The following is an 11,110-nucleotide window of genomic DNA, read 5'->3' on the forward strand; positions in this document are numbered from 1 at the left end:
GACTGGCCTCCTTTTGACCTGCTCCACCCCCTTTTATAGCTTTGCCAAAAGGCGGGAATCTTTTGTCTCTCTGGGTCCCCACTCCTCCTTCTAAATGGAAAAGTACTAGATTTAAGATGAATTTCATTATCAGGTGACATGGTCACATGTCACTGTAAGACCCCTAGTCTCCATTCCCCCTGGGCTGGCCCACACGTATACAGGAAGGCTTTCAAGTAACAAAAGCCATTTACAACTGATTGTTTCTGGAGCACCCTTAATGGCCTCCACTTAATATGTTTACATCAGTGATACATGTTTATATCTTATTCTCCTAACTCCAGATATAGAAATAATACGTGCCAACAAATAAGATGAACACACTTAGTAGATTACAAGCTTTCTAATGACTCCATACAAGGGGTATTTAGTGTAAAGCATATTCCAGTTAATTCATATTCATAAGCATACTTCCATAAAGCATATGGAGTGCAACGTCACAGGATCATCTCTGGATTCGGCCCTTGTGGGACCATGAGTGGAGATTTTGTCCACCTCAAATGTCCACACCTCTAGCAGGACTTTGGCAAATTGGAAAGAGCTACAAGAACAAGCTGGTGGGGAGAGGTAAAAGGAGAGTGGTCTCCTGAGGGTATTGGAGGTGAAGAGGGGACTTGGCCCCCTCTGCAGAAACCTCCATGGGGCAGGGGTTTCTGAGAGCAGGGGGCTCTTCAACCTCTCTGGCCAAAACAGGAAAAGACTCGATGGCCGGCAGCTGGAATCAGAAAAGGTGTGGCTGAGACTAATATGCAACCATTAAACATGCAGCCATGGGAACAACTGACCTGGGGCTGTAGTGAAGGGAGGAAATGCTGGGTGGGGTTTGGATCTGGGGTTTCCACCAGGGGGTCAGGTTGGGAGGTCACAATGGTCCCTTCTACCTTTGAAATCTATGGGTCTGGGTATCTCAGTGCAGAGATGCCCAAGGGTGTTTCTTACACCTGTAGTACGGAACAGTGCAGGGTTAACCACATCCGCAGCCAGACCGAGTGGGCACCAGAGCAGGGAGGAAACCCCCCGCCCTGATGTGGGCACAGCTGTGGATGGAGGCTTCTCCAATCGGCGTCTCCACCCCTGGGCCATCTGGGGTGGGAGATTACAGGCAGTAGGGTACACGTCCCTGTGGTTGCCAGGCTCTGCCCTGCCCTCCCTCCCCTCCCCTTCCCATGCCTGGTCCATATAACCCCCAGGGCTCAGGCAGAGGCTCCGTGCCCATGCCTGGATGGCTCTGACGATGGAGCTCTTGATCCTGGTTCTGCTTCCCGTGGCCTTTCGCCTTCCCCCTGGGTCTCAGGCTGGTGAGTTCGGGGATGGGGGGGATCAGGGCCCATGGGCAGTGGGACCCTCACCCCATATGGGGAGTTGTGGGCAGCAATTAGGGTCTCCCCTTGCTCCTGCTGGGGCCAAGGACCTGTATCAACCCCTGCATCCTTTCCTGCGTGCACCTGGGGCTCTCACAGCAGCACAAGGGGTTGGGTGGCCAAGCCCCCACAGGCTCCTTTTCGGACCCCACTGCCAATCCGTGTCCCAGACAGGGAGGTCGGCCATGGGGCTAGGACATTGGGCTGGGACCCAACAAATCTGGGACCATTCCTAGATCTGCCCAGGATCTCTGTGGACAGGGATTTGTATGGATTGAGGATGGTCAGCGAAATCCCTTAGTCAGGTTTACAAACAATCTTCCTGGGCCTCAGTTTCCCTATCTGCACAATGTGAAGAACAATTTGGCTTGTGTTTGGACACTGCCTGGGTCAGTGAAAGGCCTGGAGCAAGGGAGCCCCTGATCTCAGTTAGTTTCTGCACAGCCCCTGGCATAATAGGGGCCTGGATCTCGGTCTATGTACCACCCTCATGCAAATAACAGCAATTTGTTAAAGTTGAGATTTTTCAACACACCCGACACCTGGGTGGAGACTTCTTCAGAGGTGATCAGAAAACATTTTTTATTTTCCACGGGAAAAAACCCAAAGTGATACTTTTGAAATTTTCACCTAAATATCACCCAACACTGGGGGGGAAAGAATTAGTTTCACCACAATAATTCAGACCTGTTTGAAACGAGGCTTTCTGAGAAAAAATGACATTTGTAAAAAGTTTTCTGGGTCGGTCTTGGAGCAGCCCTGGCTGATGGAGAAGATGCATCCACAAAGGACCTCTCAGTGCCCTTCCAGGGGCTCCCTGGCCTAATCTGGGGTGACTTCGGCCCCCAAAGCTGTTAACTCCAGGCAGTGCGATTACTGACCCACTCCTGATTCTTTCCATGGTGGCCAAGCTTAGAATGTCCATGCTCCAATCTTTGATTGTTGGTTGCTTTTTTTGATTTCCATTTCTGTGGGACTAGTTTTTCCACCACTGTTAGTGCTCTGCTTAGCCAAAGTCTTTCAGATTTATTCCGCTTCCACTTAATACTCATTAGGTTGAAAATTACAGGTTTAATTTTATTTGATAGGAAAAAATGTACTCTCCAATTCAGTTCCACCCAAAGCCTATGCATCTAGATGCCTTCCCAGAGCATATGGGTTAAGTCAGCACCTGCCGAATCTCAGAACCAACATTTGTCTGACTTAGCAGCATCTGGTTTGAACAGTGGAAGGAAGGTCCAGGACCTCCTGTGTATGATTTCCTGTGGAATTAATCTGAAATGCAGCTCCAAGGAGCAGTTTGGAGCACTGGCTACTATTTATTTCCATTTGGTTAGCAGAAAATAATTGGTCTTGTTCCTCCTCCCAATGCTTTTTTAGAGGATCGGTGTTTAGTTCAATTTGCTGGCCAGCTGTGCATATAATGTTCCATATCTTGGGCAATGTAGGTAACATTTGGAGAAATGAAAGCAGTAAAGGGTCAGGGATAGTGAAGGCAGCAGGGCTAAACGGATGGGGGACGGCATGTTTCCATTGCATACCTTGCCACTGCTTCTTAATCTCTAGTGTGACCAAAGAGAAAATTGTTTTGGTGACCGAAAACTTACAAATTGTCAGCTGAAAAATGCCGAAAGCTGGGGGCAATGATCAGTTTGCCAAGAAAAATGTTGAAATGTTTGAAGCGAGGAGATGCTTTCTGGGAGATTTTTCATTATCTAGAAAACCCGATTTTCTGTACAAAAACAGTTGTGGGGCGGGGGGAGGGGACAGCTTGGGAGTAGCCCTGGCTCATCACTGGCGGTTGACGGAGAAGGTGAAACATCATCAGGGGACGTGTCTGTGGCGTTCTGGATGCTACTGGCCCACAAAGCCGTTAACTCAGGGCAGTGCGATTACTGACCTGCTCCCAGTGCATTTGGCACCGATTCTCCACCCAGCGAGGTGAGAGCTTTAGATTTACTAGGGGGTGTCCAGTGCAGGGCAGAGCTCAGCACGGGGCAAAGTTCCTGGTACAGGAATCCCCCAGGGAGAGCATCACAGGAGATGGGTTGAGGCTGTGGGGACTCCCCTTTGGGATGGGGAGACTGATCCCAGCCTGGCCCAGGGAGATGATGTGGCTCTTTAGATGAATTTGTTCCCCCCCCAGGTGAGATCATTGGGGGCCGGGAAGCCCTGCCCCACTCCAGACCCTACATGGCCTGGATATACAAAGCAGAGACAAGAGGTTTCGATGTGGAGGGTTTCTGGTGTCGGAGAACTTTGTGCTGACGGCCACTCACTGCAATGGAGAGTAAGCGCCTCTGTGCTGGGGATGTCGGGGCAGGTCGGGGTTAGCAGGTGATGGGGCAGCCGGGAGCTCTGGCACCGTCGTAGGTTGCAGGGAAGAAGCAGTGAGTGCGACAGGCTGGGAGAACAGAGCCCAGGGGTCTGATCCGCTCACGGGGTGTCGGTGTGTCTCTAGGGGCCTGCGGAAACCATGGTCGAGATCCAATGCTGGGTAAATCAATGGAGCTATGGCCCATTGACACCAGCTGAGGTTCTGGCCCCATTGATGCCAGTGGAGCTCCATCCCATTGCACCAGCTTTGGATGTGGCCCATTGTCCTGACCTGGGCATGGAGGGGCTCACAGTGCTGTGGTCTAGGGGGAGCTGTGTATAGACCCTTGTCTGGATCTGACTGGGGAGGGGTCACCAGGCTGCAGGGGAGCTGAGACCCAGGGGCCAGGAGGACAATGGGGAGTGAAGGAACTCAGGGGAACAGCACAAGGACTGGTAGAGACACAGGCTGGGACCCCAACATCACAAGGGAGGGGCTTTATGCTGCAACCGGCACCCCCTAGATGGAAAAGGCCCTGTGTCCCATTCCCTGCCCCAATGAGCCAGCCAGTCCTCCACCCTGAGGTCAGATCAGAGCCAGCCATGTGTTCAGAGGAATGTACATTATTTCAGGCTGTAAGCTGAGTCCTAGATCTCTTCCTGAGAGCCCCCAACATAAGTATTAATGAGTCAGATTCACATGGGCCCATCCCTACCTCATGTGCTCTGTTGCCCTGAAGCAACATGTGTTCTTCTTGGCTTTACAGCATCATCGCTGTCAGGCTGGGAACCCACAACCTTAGGAATTGGGAACACAATGAACAGAGGATGTAGGGCCTGCTTTGCAGAGGGGCTGAGTCCCCCCAGGCTGATCTCCCCCACCCCAGACATCGCTCCTCTCAGGCAGTGCCCAACCCATGAGTATCAAGGCAGGGAGCCTCGGGGAGTTAGGAGCCATGTTCAATTCCAACTCCCTCAGCTCCCTTGGTGATCCCAACCCTGGCCCTTAGGCTGCGTCTTTGCTAGGGAAACAGCTGGTTTAGTTCCCCCGGGGTAATGGACACGGGCCAAACCCTGGGGCAGACCTGGCAGTTTGTAGCTCTCCCCAGTGTTAGCCCGTCAAGTGACCGTTTATGGGAGATCCTCATCATTACCTGACCTGCTAACTCCTGTTAAAACTGCATCCTGCCCTGTCCTCACTGGGCCTTTTCCACATTATTTCCCCAGGGGTAGCCACCCCCCGTTCCAAAGACACCTGCTCCCAGTGCCGACAAGGAAAGTGGGAGTTTTTTCATGGGAAGAGAAATTAGGAAATTATGCACTGAATTGATTTCAGCTGAAATGACAGCTCTGAGCGCCTCCCTCTAACCTCCCCTGCCCTGCCCTGCCCTGCCGCAGGACTTGGTGCATTTCGCTCACTGCTTCTTACCCAGCAATGAATAAAAATGAAGTTGCAAAACAATGAAGTGGTGCCTTCCTGGGAATTGAATGAAGCCCCCAGCCTCGGACTCCCAGCTAACTTGTACCTAGCAGGTGTAACCAGGGTTTTGGGCCCCGTGGGGAATTCACCCCCTGGGTTTGAGTAATTCAAGCTGGATCTGCTAGAAAGACAAGGAAAGTCACAAGTGAAAAAGCAAATCACTGTGTGTGTTGTCAGTTCTCCTGACTCTGGTATCCCACCGCTGACACCTAGGCCAGCTCCCTGCCAACAGGAGTGCACTTTAGGCCCACTGGAAGAGAAATCGGTACCAGGGTATTCTTAGTTTCCCTTGTGTCATTCATCTTCAACTCTGCACCTGTCTGGAGACAGAGGGGTCACAAACAGCAGGCAGGTCAGTCCCCTCCATCAGGCATCTCAGCCCAGATGTCAAGGCCTGATCCCAAAGAGCCTCTGTGTGTTCCCGTCCCCCTCCCCGCCCCCGGACTGACTCTAATCAGGGGCTATTCAGGCAGGGAAAAAACTCCATTGCTGTTTGCAACAGCTCCCCTGCAAAGAAAATGCACCACAAACCTAGCCCAGTACAGCAGGGATCCACGGACCGGACGCTGGTCTGATGCTCTGGGAAGAGATGTCTCAGACTGGGACACGGCACCATCAGACGATGCCTGTTAGTGTCATCTCATTGTTCCCCTGGTTCTTCCCTCTCAGCCTGTCTGTAGCCATTTGTTTTCTCTTGTTCTATACCTAGATAGTGAGCAACTGGGGACAGGGGCCATCGCTGTGTTTTGTGCTTGTACAGCACCTGGCACGGTGGGGTCCTGGGCTATAGCTGGGAGTCCACCTAGGTGCTACTGTGATACACCTAACAAGTAATGTACAGCGGCAATGGGATCCTTTGCCATTACTGGGTCTTCTAGGCGCTACCATAATAAAAGGGTCAGGAATAGGCCTGGGGAAATTATCTTTTCTGGTAAGTATCCTGCTGATCTGTAGGCTCCTTGGTTCCAGGAGGTCACTGCTGGGAGGGAATTGGGAGGTGCTTTCCAGGGCTAAGAATCTAATTGCGCAGTGATCCCCTAACAACCTAGACCCGCTCAGGAGACGGGGTGTTGGTTCAGACATCTGATCGGCCCAAAGAGGTGAGGTGATGGTGAGACCAGCTCAGCACAGCTCCCACTGGCTTGGCCAAGATCTATTATTATACATGGCTATTGACGTTCCTTCATCTGAAACCCTGGCCAACACAACCCAATCCAACTCTACTCCAAACTCAACCACCTCAACACAACCCTACCAACCCTACCTCAAACACAAACTCCACCCTACACAAACCCACCACTAATAAACACTGCACAGCACCCAGCACAATGCAGCCCTGGTCATCTGATTGTCCTGGACATGCTCAATGTCTCAGGTTGGATGCCAGAAACGAGAGTCACCCCAGGGTCCCAGCTCAAGCTGCCATCGTGTGTCACAGCACCAGGCATTGCGGTAAATGCTGACTGAGCCAGGGCAGGTGCAGGGAGCAAGCTGGGGCGCTTAGTGAGCTGGGCCCAGTCACACCCCAGCAGTGAGAATCCAGCCGATGCAGTGTTCTCCCTCCCAGCCCCAGGGACGCAGACACCTCCCCAGGTCCAGGACTCTGTGCTGGAGAACTGATGCTCCACAAAGGATCTAGGTGGGCTTACAGTGAACAAGCAATGCTATGAGCTCCCCACGCACCACTGGGGCAAAACTGGCCAGAGCCTAGGCTGTAAAACCAGGGGCGTAGGAGCAGGGAGGTGATTTTGCCTCTCTATGCAGCATTGGTGAGACTAATACTGGCCCCAGGATGGGGAACAGGCTGGCTCAGGGGAGTGGGGAATGGACTTGGTGCCTTTCCCCTATGGGAGGGGGCTAGCTCTGATACAGCCTCATGGCAGGGGACTGGCTGGTTGAGGGGGTGCAAAATGAGACGTGGGACATTTCCCCTCTAGGGCATCTCTGTGCTGCTGTCACTGTTCCAAGCACCAAGTTCTGCCCTTCCCCAGCTCTCCTGTTTACATGGGCTATGGGTAACACTGATTGGTATAGGTCCTGGATGAGAAAACACACCCCTGTACCCCTGTGTGTGAGAGAGAGGCAGGTGGCTCTTATCACTATGATAACAGTGCATTGTGTACGTGACACCCAAAGTGACACCCCCATTGAGTTTATCAACCCCCAAGGGGGCTCAGACCCATCCCCTGTCCATGGGATCCCTGGCCTGTCAGGGGAGGTGCTGTCCCCGTACGGGGATTCACACACAGAGAACCAGAAGCATCACTGGTGATGGGGGAGCTGGGAGCTCTGGCACCATCGTAGGTTGCACGGAAGGAGCAGTGAGTGCGTTAGGCTGAGAGAGTAGAAGCCAGGGGTCTGATCTGATCAGGGAGCATCGGCGTGTCTCTAGGGACCTCTGCAAACCATGGTCCAGATCCACCACTGAGCAAATCAATGGAGCTACGACCATTGGCACCAGCTGGGGTCCAGCTCCATTGACACCAGTGGAGCTACGTCCCATTGGCACCAGCTTGGCTCTGGCCCACTGTCCAGATCGGGGCAGGGAGGGGCTCACAGCCACAGGAGAGTTCTGCGGGGCTCTGCGGTGGGGGCACCTGGGCGTAGACCCCTGTCCGGATCAAGCTGGAAGGGGTTCCCTGGCTGGAGGGGAGCTGAGACCCAGGTGTCAAGGGGAATGAAGGAATCTGAGATCACTGCCCTGTCCCCACAAGATCAGTACTTATGTCACACCATGGGCCCATCCCCCCTTCAGTACAGTCCTGCCCAATGCCCATGTATTGCTCTTGGTTTTTACAGCAGGATCACTGTGGAGCTAGGAGCCCATAACATTAGACAACGGGAACAGAGCCAACAAAAAATCCCCGTGCCACCGGATCCCCCATCCTCAATACAACGGAGAGACCTTTAACAATGACATCATGTTGCTGCAGGTACAGCCCCAGTTTTGTCACCCTGCCTCAGGGACCGCACACTGCTGCAGGTACCATCCCCATCCCATCTCTCTGCCCTCAGTGATCTCATGTAGCTGCAGGTACTGTCCCCATCCCATCACCCCACCCCCAGTGACCTCCACTCATGCACTGGACACATCTCCACTTTCCTCTGTTAGGACGTGTTGGCCCCTCCCAGCTCCGCTCCCTGTGCTGATCTGGTTCCTTGTTTTCCCTCACGTCCATGTCAGCTGTCACACAGCGCAGTGCTGAATAACTGGGTGCGGCTCATCCCTCTGCCAAACGCCAACTCCAGGGTGAGGCCGGGATCCACGTGCAGCGTGGCCGGGTGGGGTCGGACTGGCCGGAACTCAAGAACTGACACGCTCCGTGAGGTGGACCTGGAGGTCATGAGGGACAACATGTGTCAGCTGTACCCGGGACACAACTGCTCAACAATGCTGTGTGTGGGGAAGCCCGGCCTGGGGAAATTACCTTTTCTGGTAAGTATCCTGCTGATCTGGAGGCTCCTTGGTTCCAGGAGGCCGCTGCTGGGAGGGAATTGGGAGGCGCTTTCCAGGGCTAAGAATCTAATTGCACAGTGATCCCCTAACAAACTAGCCCCGCTCAGGAGACAGGGTGTTGATTCAGACATCTGATCGGCCCAAAGAGGTGAGGTGATGGTGAGACCAGCTCAGCACAGCTCCCATTAGCTTGGCCAAGATCCATTATTATACATGGCTATTGACGTTCCTTCATCTGAGACCCTGGCCAACACAACCCAATCCAACTCTACCCCAAACTCAACCCCCACAACACAACCCTACCAACCCTACCTCAAACGCAAACCCCACCCTACACAAACCTACCAACGCTACGCTAAATTCACCCCCCAACACAATCCTATCCAAATCTATCAAACTTAACCCCTGTTCTGCAAAACTCTCCCCAACTCCAACTCTCCCTAAACTTTACCAACTCTACCAAATCTCTACTAAATTAATCCCTGTCTTATCCAGCTCTACTAAACATACACCCTGTCCTACTAAAGTCTACCCAAACTCATTACTTCCTACATCCACCGAATTCAAACACTATTCAATTCAAACACAACTCTACCAAACTCTGCCTAACCCTACCAAGTGCTATCCCCCGCCCCCCCAAAAAAACCACTTCCAAACAGAAAAGATTTTGGTGAAGTTGCCAAAGTTGAAAAAAGGCAATTTTTTACACAAAACATATTTCTTTCCAAATATTTAACCATCTCAACTCTCATGCAATAACATCTGTAAATAAAAAGTCATGCTAGAGATGTAAAAGATGTAATTGTGGTTATTCTTAATCCCAGGGTGATTCTGGTGGTCCCTTGGCATGTGACGGAGTGGCCCAGGGCATCGCTTCATATGTTGACGAGCATTTTGGGAGCCAAGCGTGTTCACAAGACTCTCCACCTTCATCCCCTGGATCCAGAACATTCTGCAGAAACAACACTAAAGTAGACACCCATTTTCCTGTCTTTTTGCTGGCTAGACCAGCCATGGGCTAACTAGGCTTTGCATGTGAAATTCACATTATCTTCATTACTCTTAGAAAAATGCTATGAATTGATTGATGTCAAAATGGATTGGGGGTGGGAGAAGCAGTCCATAGATATTGAGATAAAACCCCTGTGTGTCTCTGGGAGTTTTTGGACTCTCCTATGGGATTCTAGAGCAGGCATCAGATTCTCTCTTTTAAATCCTATAGGATGGTGCAAAAAAAAAAAAAACCAAACTATAGAAAGGCTGGTATTGAAGCCAGCGCCCCCTAGAGGGAAAATGCTCCATGTCCTATTCTCCGCACCCATCTCAAGCCAGTCCCCCCTTCCTGGAGTCAGATCAGAGCCGGTACCATTTTCCCTCTCCCTCATGAGCCATCAAGTCCCCTCTTCCTGAGGTCTGAATAAGTGCATTGTGGGAGGGGTGTTGGTCATTGTAGCAGTGGAGATATTTCTGCAAGTTTTGCATCTTTTGTTCTGGCAGGGTCTGCTGCTACCCTCTACAGGGGACAGGTCCCATATCTGACCTTTTCTATTCCTACTGATCCTGATCTGGACCATCAGTCTGCCCTGTGCATGAACCCTTACCTCAGTTCACATTGGTTCCTTGACACTCCTGAGTAAGCCCTAGTTAACCTCTGCTTTCCACCCAGCACATGCCACTTGGGGTGCAATAAAACGCTTGATGCAACAGCCTCTGTGTGTGTGTGTTTGGATTCCTGTCTGCGTCTGACTGTAACTGCTCTGCCTGGAGTTCACCCCACATCTGCACCTCATGGCCCCTGAATGCTGGAGAGAGGATTTGTTGCTACCCTGTTCCCTGTCTCCTAGAGATATGGACCCAGCAGGAATTCCCCTGTTGTGGCAACAGTGCCCACTACTGTCCCAATGGGTGTACAGCTCGGCGATTGTTGAACTTGATATCTTTTTTTGATATATGCAGCTTTGTTGTAGCTGTGTGTGTCCCAGGGTATTTCAGAGACAAGGTGGGTGAGGTGATATCCTATTGCATCAATTTCTCTGAATGAGAAAGACAAGCTTTGGAGCTTACACAGAGCTCATCTTCAGGTCCTGGAAAGGTCCTCTGTGTGTCACAGCTCAATGCAAAGTGGAAACAGATTGTTTAGCATAAGAAGTTAACACATATTTCAAGGGATCATAAAAGGTGAAGTAGCCTGTTAACGTCTCTCCAGTCATAGGGGGAGAAAGAGGAAGGAAAAGGTGTGTGGAAAGGGGTTTAGTGGGTTACCGATTGTTGTAATAAGCCATGAATCCAGTGTCGCTATTCACTGTCTAGCAAAGTTATGAATTTAAGGTTGATCTTTTCTAAGTGTTGTGCAGGTTTCCTTTGACAATGAGGACTGAGAGGTCAGAGATGGAGTGATCATCTCGTGAAAAGTGTTCATCCCCCAGTGATAAGGTGTTTTTGACTGTCACCATTTTT

General features: G+C 51.5%; 1 pseudogene; it reads left to right on the top strand.

Annotated features, from left to right (window-relative positions):
* The first annotated feature begins 1,273 nt into the window (after nucleotides 1-1,273).
* LOC101932579 (cathepsin G-like) lies at nucleotides 1,274-9,157 on the top strand (annotated as a pseudogene).
* The last annotated feature ends 1,953 nt before the right edge of the window (nucleotides 9,158-11,110 follow it).

Source organism: Chrysemys picta, chromosome 13 (assembly GCF_011386835.1).
Source record: "Chrysemys picta bellii isolate R12L10 chromosome 13, ASM1138683v2, whole genome shotgun sequence".
Taxonomy (NCBI): domain Eukaryota; kingdom Metazoa; phylum Chordata; order Testudines; family Emydidae; genus Chrysemys; species Chrysemys picta.